Source organism: Macaca fascicularis, chromosome 8 (assembly GCF_037993035.2).
Source record: "Macaca fascicularis isolate 582-1 chromosome 8, T2T-MFA8v1.1".
NCBI classification, from domain to species: Eukaryota; Metazoa; Chordata; class Mammalia; order Primates; family Cercopithecidae; genus Macaca; species Macaca fascicularis.
The window spans coordinates 137946403-137961393 of NC_088382.1; positions in this window are offsets into that span (position 1 = coordinate 137946403).

Below are 14991 nucleotides of genomic sequence, written 5' to 3' on the forward strand. Positions count from 1 at the left end.
TCAGTTGGAGACTAGGTAACATTTGCTTTGATGCCTTACAAGGTTTCCCATCTCTGGTTTGGAAGTTCTTCCAAGATTCCAAAATGAAAAGAGGCCAACAATGCATCAGTAAAAATCAGAGTCATTAATACTTAGTAGAAATATTTGGCCTTCTCTTTTAATCATTTCTTAGACCCATATCACTATTTTGATAGGCTCTAGGAGAGGCTGGAACATGTCAAAAGAATGCTGTGCTGCTAGAAATTTTGTAATTTTTCTACATCTGCTCTGATAAGGTAGGCTTCAACCCCTGCTATTAATGCCACAGTGGAAGCTCAAGAGGTTCTGGGAGAACAAAAGAACTGCGTCTTCACAAATACTTTTGGAGAAGATTATATATTTATACAGATTTGCAGATAAACTCAAAGAATCCATTTGACTGGACTGTTTCCTGAGGGTTACAATGTTGCATCTCAGAAAATGCAAGAGCAGAACTGTGAAAGAACTGGATAGTTTTTTCTTTAGTTGCCTTCCCAATGATTATAAAAATGAATTCTTGGTTTTTGGCATAGCACTGATAGCTAGCCAATCTAGGTTGAAACACTCACTCTGAAAGCCATTTGTGTAAATTTTGGGAAGACACCTGTTCTGAACCTCAGCTTTTATTCCTTTAAAGTGAGTTATAATACCATCTTCCGCATAAAAGTGCTCTATAAATTCAGTCATACATCTACAGACTGAGCTCAGATACATAGTAAGTGCTCATTAAAAATTACGTGTATTTGGACTTAGTTTTTTTTCCTTCAAGTTCTGGATATTTTAACTGAACTTTTGCTTTTTTTGAGATTCCATTTATAGTAATGCTAATTCCCTTTCAGCTCCTGGATTCCCTTCCAATCATTTGTAACACAAGAAGACTTTCCCAATCTCTGAAGATTTTCTGTCTTCCGTCTTTCCATCTGAGATGCCTTTTCTCCAGCCTCTGAAACCTCTGCATCCAGGGTCGTGCCTGAAGCCAAAGTCAGGTATTAAAAACATTCAGATGTGAAAGTAAAGATATCATTGAGACTAGGCAGAAGATCACCTTTTGGGAGCCCCCCAAAAGTTCACTTTATGTCCTAAGATATAAATGCCACTTTTTTTTTTGTTTGTTTGTTTCGAGAGGGAGTCTTCCTCTGTCGCCCAGACTGGAGTGCAGTGGCCGGATCTCAGCTCACTGGAAGCTCCACCTCCCGGATTTACACCATTCTCCTGCCTCAGCCTCCCGAGTAGCTGGGACTACAGGTGCCCGCCATTCTAAAACATAGAAAAATGCACTTGTTTATACACTGTTGGTGGGAGTGTAAATTGGTTCAACCCTTGTGGAACACAGTATGGCAATTCCTCAAAGACCTACAGGCAGAAATACCATTTGACCCAGAAATCCCATTACTGAGTATATATCCAAAGGACTATAAATTGTTCTATTATAAAGATATGTGTATGCATATGTTTATTGCAGCACTATTCACAATAGCGAAGACATGAAATCAACCTAAATGCCTATCAATGTTAGATTGGATAAAGAAAATGTGGTACGTATACACCATGGAATACTATGCATCCATAAAAAGGAATGATATCACGTCCTTTGCAGGGACATGGATGGAACTGGAAGCCATTATTCTCAGCAACCTAATGAAGGAACAGAAAACCAAGTACTGTGTGTTCTCACTTATAGGTGGGAGCTGAATGATGAGAACACATGAACACATGGAGGGGAACAACACACACTGGCCCCGTCAGAGTGTGGGTGGGGAGGAGGGAGAGCATCAGGAAGAACAGCTAATGAATGCTGGGCTTAATACCTAGGTGATGGGATGATCTGTGCGGCAAACCACCATGGCACACCTTTACCTATGTAACAAACCTGCACATCCTGCACATGTATCCCTGAACTTTAAAAAGATAAAACAAAATAAAATAAGAAAAATGTGCACCTGTAATCCCAGCTACTGGGGAGGCTGAGGTAGGAGAATCACTTGAATCCAGGAGGAGGAGGTTGCAGTGAGCCGAGATCACACTACTGCACTCCATACTGGGTTACAGAGGATGTCTTAAAAAAAAAAAAAAAAGTGAAAGAATAATTTGTCCCAGTTGAAAACTGAAAGTGAGAACTTATTTGTAAAGAGGGTTTTTTAAAGTTTACATAAAGTAAACCATTATCCATTTATTGCAAAGGCACTGAGTTTGCAGCAAAACATAAGTCAAGTTCTAGAATACTACAGATTATTTTTTCAAAATGCGATAATGCGCCTTCCTCATCATTGGGTTTCAATGTGGGAAATTCAGTATCTTCTGCTATTGAAATTAACATTCACTTCTTTTTCGCTTATCCACAGCCATACCCACCCTCATGCTCTGTGTTGCTCAGAAATTCCAAGAAGTTTCCTGACAGAAACAGGCTGGAATGTACTGCAGGTGATAACTGCCAAGAGGTGCATAGGCCACCAAGGCAGGCAGGCCCAGGAACAAGTCCTAGCTCCCTTCCTTTCTGCTCAAAGACTTTGTACAAGTTATTTAGCCTTGGTCATAGGTCAGGTTTCCTAGAGAAGAGAGTCCAAGACTCTGAAGTTTATGTGGAGGACGCTTCTTGGGGAGTAGACTCAGGAACAATTGTGGAGGGAGGGAAGCAGGTATTAGGCAGAAGGAGAAGTGGGACCATAATGCAATTCAGTGGAGGCCTCCAGAAATCCCCACAGGGAATCCTGCCACTGGGTTGGCCCTTCAGAATTGTCCCAGTTGAAGGCTGGGTGTACTGGCTCACACCTGCAATCCCAGCACTTTGGGAGGCTGAGGCGGGAGGATCACTTGAGGTCAGGAGTTCAAGACCAGCCTGGCCAAAATGGTGAAAACCCATCTCCACTAAAAATACAAAACTTAGCTGGGTGTTGTGGCGGGTACCTGTAATCCCAGCTACTGGGGAGGCTGAGGTAGGAGAATCACTTGAATCCAGGAGGAGGACGTTGCAGTGAGCCTAGATCACACCACTGCACTCCATCCTGGGTGACAGAGTGAGACTTTGTCTCAAAAAAAAAAAAAAAAAAAAAAAAGCAAAAAAAGAATTTGTCCCAGTTGAGAAGTGGCAGGGCTCTTGTGTATCCATTTTGACCAGTCATGATTGAAGGCTGCCTTCTGAGGGGGAGTAAACATTGGAGTGAAGAAGTTCTATTTGCCTGAGTCTACAGGCAGCAGCCAGAGATTTGGGTAGCAGGTGAAACGAGTGCCTCCATCCTGGGGGCCCCCTGGGGTAGCCTACCACATCTTCCCCTAAATGAAGAGTGAGTCACAGCCTCAGGGAGCTTTCCTGGGTTATTCTATCTAAAATTTTAGTCCCTTAATCTCACACCCCTTATACCCTGCCTTATTTTTATCCATGGCATTTTCAGTAGTAATTTATTATCGTAATATGAACTCACCTACTTTATAGTAATTTGTTTGTTATGTTTCTGGAACTGCTCTAGAACCCTGTCCAAACTACATGAGGACAGGGATTTGTTTTGTTCATAACATTGCCTAGTTTCTAGAACAGGGCTTGGCATGGACTAAACTCTTTATAAATATATTTTTAGTTCAGTGTAATCATTAAATTAATAAATATAATACAGATTGAGGGCTGACTGTATGGGAAGCACTCAAGTTCCAAACACTTACAGTAACTAATAAAATCTTCACAACTGTCAGGAGACCCTAGTATTAATTATCTCCATTTTACAGATGAAGAAACTGAGGCACAGAAAGTTAATTATCTGACCAAGACCTTGCAGCTAAGAAGCACTGTATTAAGGATCAGAGCCAGGCAATTGAATCCCTACTCCAAACTGCTAAGTCCTACTCCCTTTCTTAGCAGGTCCTCCCTAAAAGCCAGTCATCCCTTCCTACTTACATTCCTTTCTTCCTTGTCACCTAGAATCTGTGCATAGTCATCACATAGTTGGATGCTCCAAATATCTTGGTTGAATCTTTGCCGTTTTACAGATTCAGTCCAAAGGTGAGAGCTTGGCTCAAACTCCTACCTCCTCTTGCCTTTTTCTCAATACTAGCACCTCAGAACTTGATCGATTCATATAACTTTTTTTGTTCGTTTTTACAAAGTCATTGACAAGTTCTGATGCTGTTAGGTTTATGGTGCTATTTTTCAGGCATCATCTTATTTAATCAGCTCATCTTCCCAGGCATATGTGCAGTGCAAGAATGGCTACCTGCATTTCATAGACGAGGAAACAGAGGTTCTAAGAAGCTATTTGGAAGCAAAGTTACTAATTCTAAGTCCCTTATTTGCTCTATTTTTCTCTTTGCTTTTCCTTGTTGGGTGCTAGATAGTAAGAATTAAGCCTGGAACTTTTCTGCTTTCCAGATTTAGTGAAAGTCACATGGAACATTGGTGAGCATTTCACATTTGCTTTTCCCTATTTGACAAATGAGGAATCTGAGGCACAATGAGGTTACATGATTTCCCCAGATCATAGGGTGCTGTCACTGCAGCTGGGATATTAGTTTCAAAGCTCATGTGCTTTTCAGCAACTCCCCTGCTTCTTCTAAGTTAGCAGTTCTGAGGTCTGCTTGGAAGCCCCATCCATCTTTCCTTGAGCAATGTAATAGGGTTCCTGTTTAACATTTTAGAAATAATGCTAATTGAAAGTTTAAAATCTCATTTACTTTAAATGAACTCAGGATGTTATCACTCTGCTGGCCCCAGAAGATATTCAAGGAGATAATATTGGCAGAATTTACTTATTATAAAGATTTCCTTTTCTTGAGTGTCATCAGCAAAATTTTATGGTATTTCCAGAAACCTAAGGGATTGAAGGAATATTTCTTCTCCCCTTTGAATTTAATTTAATCTCAAAGCAGCCCAGGCAATCTTCTTGAGACTGAGCTCCAGAACACAGCTTCCAACGTGGAGAAAAGTAACTTCAAGGAGCCTGTCTTACACAGGTCTGTGGAAAACTTGATGTCCTTGCTATGGGTCTACAGGAGTAACGCTTCTCAGCTCAAGGGCAGGTGTGAGTGGACAGTGAAGGTGGCTGTCACCAGGACAAAATCATATTTACTTTTGCGAGAAATGACGAAGGGAATGCATGTTAAAGTTCTGTCCTTATGGTACAAAAACTCAATTCAGTCCCTGGACTATCAGAGCTCTTTATGACCACTGTTTGAGAACCATCACTCCAATAAAAGCAATGGTAGCTGTGGAGATGTTAGAGTCATCAATAGGTGGAGAGATGGGTTCCCTCAGCCCTTGAAAAAGGGGAGGAATTTGAGACTTCTTCAACAAATAAAATGTGACAAATAAAAAGTGACCTGAAGTAATTTCTGAGGTTAGGTTAGAAGTGCTTCTGTAGCTCCTTTCTGGCTCTCTCTCTCTCAGAAAATGCATTTTTGGATGGCTACCCTGAAGCTGCCATGTTGGAGTGACCACATGAGGAGACCACATAGAAAGAGTATGGGGCCTGAGGAGGCCAGTTGATGCCTTGTAGAGCAAAGATGAGTCTTTCCTGCTGAGTTTGGCCCAAATGGCATCATCATTAACTAAGTAGATGATCAGTACTTACTTATGCATCATGTTGGGGGTGATTTGTCACACAGCAACAGATAATCTTAGTAATAGCCAATATCGTACATGGCAGATTGGAATGTCTTAGTCTCCAATAATTAACAGAGACAAATTCTGCATCTGGAATTTACATTCAAATAACCATGTATACAATGCATCAAATACAAGAGTCACTTCATAAAATGTTATTAAATGAACTGATGAATGAAAGAGTAAATAATCTTAGGGAGAGCTCTTTCTGAAGAAAAACACTTGAGGTCTATAGGAGACCAAATTCCTAATTGAAACCAACCATGGGATGAGGTTGTTAAAAAGCCATAGAGCCCAAGTTAAAGGAGTAAATAGTTTTCTCATTAACTATAATGACTTGATCACAAGGAAGTCTTACGATAGTTTTGGCCATGGCAATTTAAGAGGATCTAACAAACTGAAGGGTGGCCAGGATGGTGTGCAACCTTAAAAACCTGTTCCACGACAAGTTGAGAGGTTAATTAGCCTGGAGAACAGAAAGGAAGACAAAGAAGTTGTTTCAGATCCTTGGAGGAGATGACAGGCTTCTTTTCTGTTACCCACAAGTTGGAGTAGAACAAACAGTCCAATGCTATAAAGTAGCAGTTGGTGAAGTTCTCTATAAACGGGCAGATAGTAAATATTTGAGGCTTCAGAAGCCACATGGCCTCTGTTACAACTACTCACTCAACTCTGCCCTTGCAGCAGAAAAGAAACCATGGTCAGTAAGTAGACAAATGAGATGGTCATGTCCAATAAAACTTTATTTATAAAAACAGGCAATGGGCAACATTTGGCCCCCGATATAAAAAGATTGATTTTTTTTCGCTATAAGCCTGAGTTTCGGCCGGGCGCGGTGGCTCAAGCCTGTAATCCCAGCACTTTGGGAGGCCGAGGCGGGTGGATCACGAGGTCAGAAGATCGAGACTATCCTGGCTAACATGGTGAAACCCCGTCTCTACTAAAAATACAAAAAACTAGCCGGGCGTGGTGGCGGGCGCCTGTAGTCTCAGCTACTTGGGAGGCTGAGGCAGGAGAATGGCGTGAACCCGGGAGGCGGAGCTTGCAGTGAGCCGAGATCACGCCACTGCACTCCAGCCTGGGAGACACAGCGAGACTCCGTCTCAAAAAAAAAAAAAAAAAAAAAAAAAAAAAAGCCTGAGTTTCCTAATAAATAAAGCTACTAAACTTCAGAATTGCTTTAGAGAAGACTGATATTTTCTTAGTGTGTTTAAAACACACTAACTGTACTAGACTGGGACAAAATAGTCTCAACACATATATCTGGCAAAGCACTTCTAAAGAGAGTATGTAAAAAACTCGTACAACTCAATAATAATAGATACTGTCTCTATCCAAATTGGTAAAAGTTTTGGACACTTCATAAAAGAAGATACAGAGATGGCAAATAAACATCTGAAAATAAACATAATCTGTCATTTGAGAAATGCAAGTTTAAATCACAATAAGTTATCAATATACTCATTAAAATGACCGAAATGAGAAAGACTGGCAATATCAAGTGTCAGTGAGAGTGCAGGCAACTGAAACTCTCAACATTGCCAGTCAAAGTATGTATTAGTCCATTTTCACACTGCTATAAAGAAATACCTGAGACTGGGTAATTTATAAAGGAAAGAGGTTTAATTGACTCACGGTTATGCATGACTGAGGAAGCCTCAGGAAACGTACAATCATGGTGGAAGAGGAAGCAGGCACGTCTTACTTGGCAGCAGGTGAGAGAGAGCGTGTGTGAGCACAAGAAAAATTACCATTTATAAAATCATCAGATCTTGTGAGAATTTACTCGCTATCACGAGAAAAGCATGGGGGAAACCACCCCAATAATCCAATCCCTTCCCAATAGTTTCCTCAATCAACACATGGGGATTATGGAGATTACAATTTGAGATGAGATTTGGGTGGGGACACAGAGACAAACCATATCAGAATATAAAGTTCCATAACAATTTGAAAGATATATTTGGCAGTTTCTTGTGAAGTTAAGCACAAGTTAAGATAAGATTGCTTATCATCAATCAGCCATTCCATCAGCTATTCGCTTTATTTACCCAAGAGAAATAAAAATATATGGCCACACAAAGACTTGTACACAAATGTTCATAGCAGCTTTATTTGTGATAGTTTCAAACTGGAACAGTCCAAGTGTCTGTTAACAGACAAATGGATACACAAATTGTGGTACATAGGTACAATTGAATATTTTTCAGCAATGAAAAGAATAAGCTATTGAAACTACAACATGAAAGAATTTCAAAATGTGTTGGGAAAAAGTAGCCAGACACAAAATACATATTTTAGTATGCTGTACACATGAAATTCTAGAACAGGAAAAATTAATCTATAATGACATTTAAGATTTGCGCAAAGCAGATTAGAGGTTGTCTGGGGCTGAGGCTGGAACAGATTGGCTTTAAAAGTTCAGAAAGAAACTTTCTGGTGTCAAAGAAATGTTTTATATTGTGACTTTGATGACAGTTATATGGTACAGTCAAACATCAGTTGTCTGATGTTAGACCAGCAGATAAATTTGTCAAAACTCATCAACTGTGTATATGTGTATTTTATTGTATGCAGATTTTGTCACAATAAAATTGATTTTAAAAAGGGAAAATAGCCAGCCTTTGGGGATACAGTAATAATAATAAGAATATTAATGGTTAATATTTATTGCATGCTTACACTGTACCAGATGTTGGGCCAGGTGCTTTGAGAGCTGATGCTCATTTAATTCTACAGCTATCTTTAAAGTAATAGTGGTATTATCTCCATGTTAGAGATGGAAAACCCAAGCCTCAGAGAGATTTAATAATTTTCACAAGGCCATGCACTAGTTATTTTGTGCAGGTGGGATTATAATCAGATCTATCAGAGTCTCAGACTTTAGGCTCATTAGTTAGAAGGCTGAACCATGTAACTCCAAAAGTTCTTCCTAATTTAAGATTCTAGGAATATTTGCAAACATCAGTTGTCTGATGTTAGACCAGCAGATAAGAATCATGTGGTCTGTTGCCTAATTTAAACATATTTTTTAGTTACTGGGGAGAAGAACCACTGCTGGCCAGTCAAAACGACCATTTGATTTATTGGATAGATCATCAGAAACATCATTTGGAGCATGTGATTGCCAACTCTCAGGCTGAAAAATAAAATGTGGTTGTTTTTACCATTAGGACTCATCTTGCTGTGACCTCACAGAGCATTTATGAGTAGACCTGGTGTGATGTTGATATAATGGTATCTGCGTTATCCAAAAATAAATCAGACAGCTCCATGTGTGTCCTATTCTTGGATCCAGGCTAACGAAGCAGCATTTACTTGCACAACTGGGTCTAGGAGTAAGAGAGTCTCCTTTGTCCTTTCCTCAGAAGATGACCTACCAGTCTCATCTTCTTACCTTCTTGGTTCTCTGGATTTGCTGGTTCTTAAGGAAACACCCCATGCCTCAAATAGACCTGGAGGTCAAACTGTAGGTCCTCAGGGGGATTAAGATATTGGACTTCAGCATTTCTGATCTTTTGGGGCATTTAAGGATCTAAATATTAGTTTGAATAACATTGACCTATAGTATTAGTAATCTTTTGTGATCTTGATGGGGTTAGGAAATTATTTTCAAATGGGAATTTATTCTCTGATGAAGGGTGTATGTTCTGTGACAAATCTCACTCTCATATCAGCTGCAACATTCTCTATGATCACATCACTTTGTGAACATAAAGCAGGAAAAATGAAGAGGCCTGGCACCGAATGAAATACCCATTCTTATAGAATGTTCAGCTTTCTTATGTGTAGGAAGAGTCCATAGGCTAAAGATTATTAAACTCTGCCTTGAGAAAACCAGTTACATTGTCTGTTAGATTGGTTGAGTAAGCTTCTGTAGAATTGATTTTGCCAGTGATTGCATAATGTATCTTAAAGATAGTGAATAATCTCAGGTTCATAGGAGTAGATAATCTAAAACTTGAATAACTAAAGAGGTAATTGGACAGATATATAGCAAATAATGTTGTGCTATTGAATATACTTTTGAACAAAAAGAAAAAAATCACGTTTTCTACTGGACCCAATGGACCAGTCCTATGTATTGTCTATCTATCTATCTATCATCTATCTATCTATCTATCTATCATCTATCTATCTATCTATCTATCTATCTATCTATCTATCTATCTATCTTCATAAGAGTGGAAAAAATGGCAAGTTGAGTTTAATTTCATTTGTAAAACTTCAAATTTGCTTTTCTACTATCTTCTCTCCTTCACTCCAAACCCTGTCTGAGAGATGTATTATCAAGGCTCTGGAACTCTTAAAGTCCTGACTGAGCAGGTTCAAGTGTGATAGAATCCTGGAAAGAATCTCTTAAGGGTCTCAGAAAACTTTTAGACTGTAGCCCAAAAAACATGGCCTGCCTCAATCACAGCAGAGGACATGGCTCTGCATGACCCCAAGAAAAGCCACAGAACCAGACACTTAGAAGGAGCCTTAGCAATCAGGGGACTCTAAGACCAAATTCTGTAGATGGGAGACTTGTGGCAGAGAGAGGTCATATAACTTCCTCTAGGTCACACAGCAATGTAGGAGAAAAGCTAGGATAGGAATAAAAATCTCCATACTTTGGAAGGCAACTTTTTTTTTTTTTTTCTATAAAAAGGTTCTTACTCTTCTTTTGTGTGACCTGTTCACTGTTAAAGCTATTTTACATTTGCTTAATCTGTTCAGTTTTGCAATTCTCATTGGTTCCTTAAGTCAAACACAGAGTTGTGGTGTTACATCTCATATTCTTACCATTGACATCTAGTAATATGTACTAATGTTTGCTTTTACTAAAAGTCAACTTGGTGCTTAGAAATTGTAAATCTTGGGCAAATCCCTCAATTTTTTTCAAGCATTGTAATCTAAGAAATAAATTGAGGAATTTGCCCAAGACTTAGTTTATGAAATAAGACTGGATAATCCTAAACACTCAGTAGGTCATTTTAAAGATTAGAGAAATATATGCTACATTCCAAGCAGAACATCTAGCATGCAGTACAGGCTCTAACAGGTTGGTAAACTTCTTCCATAAAGGGTCAAAGTAAACATTTTGCATTTTGCTAGCCATTTTGTCTCTGCCACCACTGCTTAATTCTGCTATTATAGCATAAAAATATTCATAGAGAATGTGGAACTGAACAAGTATGACTGTGTTCCCATAAAACTTTATTTACAAAAACAAGTGGTGGGCCAGACTTGGCCCAATGGGCTTTTGTTTACAGACTCCTACTTTAAACAGCAGCTACTTAATAGTTATTGATGTGATTATGCTAGAAATTGATGTGTATAGCAGATGATGACGAGTTTCCTTCAAATTCTTTCTGAAAAATTGGTGATGTGTTTTTCCTGGAGAAGCAAGCTGTTCAATTGAGTCATTAAACCCCTTATTGTTGAACAGAGCATTGTGTTGCAGCCATACAGATTTGTAATGCAGTGATATTTCCAGACATGCTGAGGAATGTTCTAATTCTGGCACTGCCACTAATGCACTTTGTAATCTTGGGTGTATCTACTTTCATCTCAGAGCCTCAGTTTCCCTCTCTGTAAAATAAGAGATAAGAATGATGGTCTTACAGTCTCATTCAACTCTAAAATATCATGAGTCTGTGATGCAAATTTTCCATGATGAGCCTATTTAATGTGAATGTCTCATGGACTCTGGGGAGAAAAGACACACATCCTTAAGTCTTTGGGATTGAATTCTCCTATCTACTTGTGAATGTGGAAGGGGCAGGAAGGGAGAGGGTGGTCAGAGTACCAATACTGCTTGTTTTTGTATCACTTTATTTTGGATACAATCCAAATCCACTGGCTTGAAAAAAAATCAACACTCAACTAAATACTTCTTAAATTGTCAAATAATATTTTCTTTAATTCAATAGCACATGCCAATCAGCTACAAAGAATAGTGTTGGGTGTCAACAGAAAATCAAGACTGAAGAGTCCGCACCTTTGCTCTCAAGAAGCTTTCCTTCTCATGAGAGAAGTAGACAACTGACTATAAAATAAAACCACATGGGACATATTCAAGAGGACAATAACAATAACTTCTAATAGAACAATTATAATAACCAGCATGTCTTGAGTGCCTATTATTAGCAAGATACTTCTCTAAGCACTTCATCTAATCTCCTTTGATTCTGATAATGACTCTATGAGCTAGATGCTTCATTTGTCAGATGAGAAAACTGAGGCACAGCCGGTGAGTGGCAGAAGTGGGATATGAACCCAACAGCCTGGCTCTAGAGCTCATGCTTTCAATCACTCTGTTGTATTGTTCCAAAAGGAGTCCATGCTTCATAACATGGGAGTGAGGTAGAAGGAGAGATGTGTTCCACCAGAGAGGGAAGATGGGGTAGAGTAAACTTTAAAGGATGAGAATGAGAGAGAGAACATTTTTCCCACCATGTAGCAACATTCTCCTTGTCATTATTCGGAAAACTGTGAGCAGAGATGTCATACATTGTGTCTACATTTTTGTAGAAAAATAACTGGAGGTAGAACTGGAGCCCAGCTATCTTGCCTCTTCTTCAAAGCTTTCCTTATTTGTTTAAGATATCTGATTTGAGTAACAAGTCAAGGTTTTTGACCCACTTGGAATCTATTTGTACTATTGATTCTTTTATATTTTCTAGATAGTGACTCTTTTTTTAACCTAAGTAGAAATATTACAGAAGAAAAATTAATCATGATGACTTTCAATGAAAAACAGGTAGCGATTGTTATAATTATTTAAAAAGTACTTCTAAACTTTACAACAAAAATTCAATATTTATCCATGCACCACTCAGAAGCAAATCCCCATTTGTGGTGGCACTTGAGGAGCTGCCCAGGGCTTCCTCCAGACCTGACTTGTCAGGGTGGGCTTTGAAGAATTGCTGCAAGTTTTCTAGACCATGCTCCATCCTCCTTCATCAAGCAAATGCAAATGAATCACGCCCTGACCTTTATGAAAAAACAACATGAAACTTCTGTCCTTATTTTCTCCTCTTGATACACAAAAACTGTATCAGAAGCAGCCTTGGGGAAAGGAGATAATCAACTCATTTTTTATTCACATCCCAGTGTCTGCAGCATTTTTTGACCACCCTCAATGGTGCAGACTATTATAGTGAGAGCTAAATGCAAACATTATCCTCAGGGATCATATCTGAAGCTGAATGTGGGGTTACAGCCCTGAGGAACTGGGCTCATGGTGATGTTACCAACAACAATCTCAGCTGAGTAGTGTTGAGTGTTCAGCTTGCTGTCAAACACCACTCATATTGCTGCATTTTTTTCCTCATGGGCACTCTGTGTGGGTCGATAGGCTTTTAAAATCCCCATTTTACAGATGAAAGTCAGTGAAGTTAAACCATTTTCTCAGGGTCACACATTTTGAAAGAAGAGAGAAGGCCAGGCACCGTGGCTTACGCCTGTAATTACAGCACTTTGGGAGGCCAAGGCAGGCGGATCACAAGGTCAGGAGTTTGAGACCAGCCTGGCCAATATGGTGAAACTGTGTCTCCACTAAAAATACAAAAATTAGCTGGGCGTGGTGGTGGGTACCTCTAGTCCCAGTTACTTGGGAGGCTGAGGCAGGAGAATCGCTTGAACCCAGGAGGCAGAGGTTGCAGTGAGCCTAGATTGCACCATTGCACTCTAGCCTGGGTGACGGAGCGAGACTCTATTCTGTCTCAAAAAAAAAAAAAAAAAAAAAAAAAGAAAAGAAGAAGAAGAAGAGAGAATACGTAAAATAAAGAGAATGTGGGGGCCAGGGGCATGTTTTTCTTTGGTTTTGCAGTGGCAGGTGAGCAAAGGGAAGGGCCTGAGAGTCAGATGGGAGGTAGCCTGAAACTCAGCCTACTCTTGTGTCTGCCAGTAGAAGGTGGGGAGTGTCTCTCAGTGAATGCTGATTTATGTATGAGCAACAGAGTGAAGGAGGAAAAAAAAGGAAGCCTGGTTTCTAATTTTATCTTCTGTGGCACTTTACCAAAAAGTCCCTCAAGGTGGCCGGAAGTTGGAAGCCCTCAAGGGGAGAAGCTCTAGAGTGGCATGCAAAGGCTCGGGCAGATGAGAGGACACTGGGAGGTGACCCATCACGAGGTCATCCACCTGGGCCTCTTCCTCTCAGACCTCTCCCCTGCTGCTCATTTGCATAATGGATACCCATATGATATGGGGTTGTTTTATTTACCTTCGCAAGGAGGATGACTGCTTTAGAAAATGGTGAGATGAGAAGCTTTGATTTTCCAAAGCCCTCTTTCTACCTCTCTTGCCCTCCCACTGCCACCCTCTCTCTTTTACTCTCTCTTGTCTTTGCTTTCTTGTTGTCCTTATAAATGAGCACCTTGCTTAAGTGACAAATCTACTTCTTCTAGTGAATGGTTGCCAGTGGGTGTTTGTCTTTGAGAGGTTTATTCCAGGGGGACTTACGGCTATAGTGCATTTAAGCATCCCCGGCTTCTATTTCTTTCATGAAAGAGGGACATTTGGAAGTTTAGGAAGTATACTTAGGTTAGTTCTGCTTTGTTAGTTATCTAGGATTTCCTAAAATAGGCTTCCTCAATTTTGTGTAACGTTCTTGGTGGACCCTGGGCTACATACCCAGAATCCAGAGTTGGAGAAGATCTGGTCTCTGCTTTGAATCCATTCAGCCTTTGCTAATGTACATCTTAGAAGTCACAGTTACACAAGAGGTACAAAAAAGAGCCCATGGAGGACAGAGCTTTAGGAAATTTGTGAACTCCAGGTGATTTATTGTAAAATTTTATTTGCAAGTGGATATCTCTGGGTAGACAGTTCATAAATTTCACTGGGTTCTTAAAGCATGTACAAATTAAAAAAACTAAACTATGGCCTTTGCAATCACAGCAAAAATTTTAGATAACTTATCCCTGGTTATTTACAAGTAGGATCTTCTCTTTCTTGTCACCTGCTCAGACCTACTGGGTTTCCTGCATTTGGGCCTGGTCAACTCACCTTAAAGTTTATCTTCTGATAAACTTTAAGTTTATGTAAACCTCTTACATACCAGATCAATGTTTTCCCATATCCTTTTTCCCAGGACAGGGCCTTGTACTGTTAAGTTTTTACATTTTTTATTGCACTTAGCTCTGTATCTTTCCAGAGATAGGAGCTCCATAAAAAGTGGCTTGCTGGCCAGGCGCGGTGGCTCAAGCCTGTAATCCCAGCACTTTGGGAGGCCGAGACAGGTGGATCACGAGGTCAGGAGATCGAGACCATCCTGGCTAACACGGTGAAACCCCCTTTCTACCAAAAAATACAAAAAACTAGCCGGGCGAGGTGGTGGGCGCCTGTAGTCCCAGCTACTTGGGAGGCTGAGGCAGGAGAATGGCGTGAACCCGGGAGGC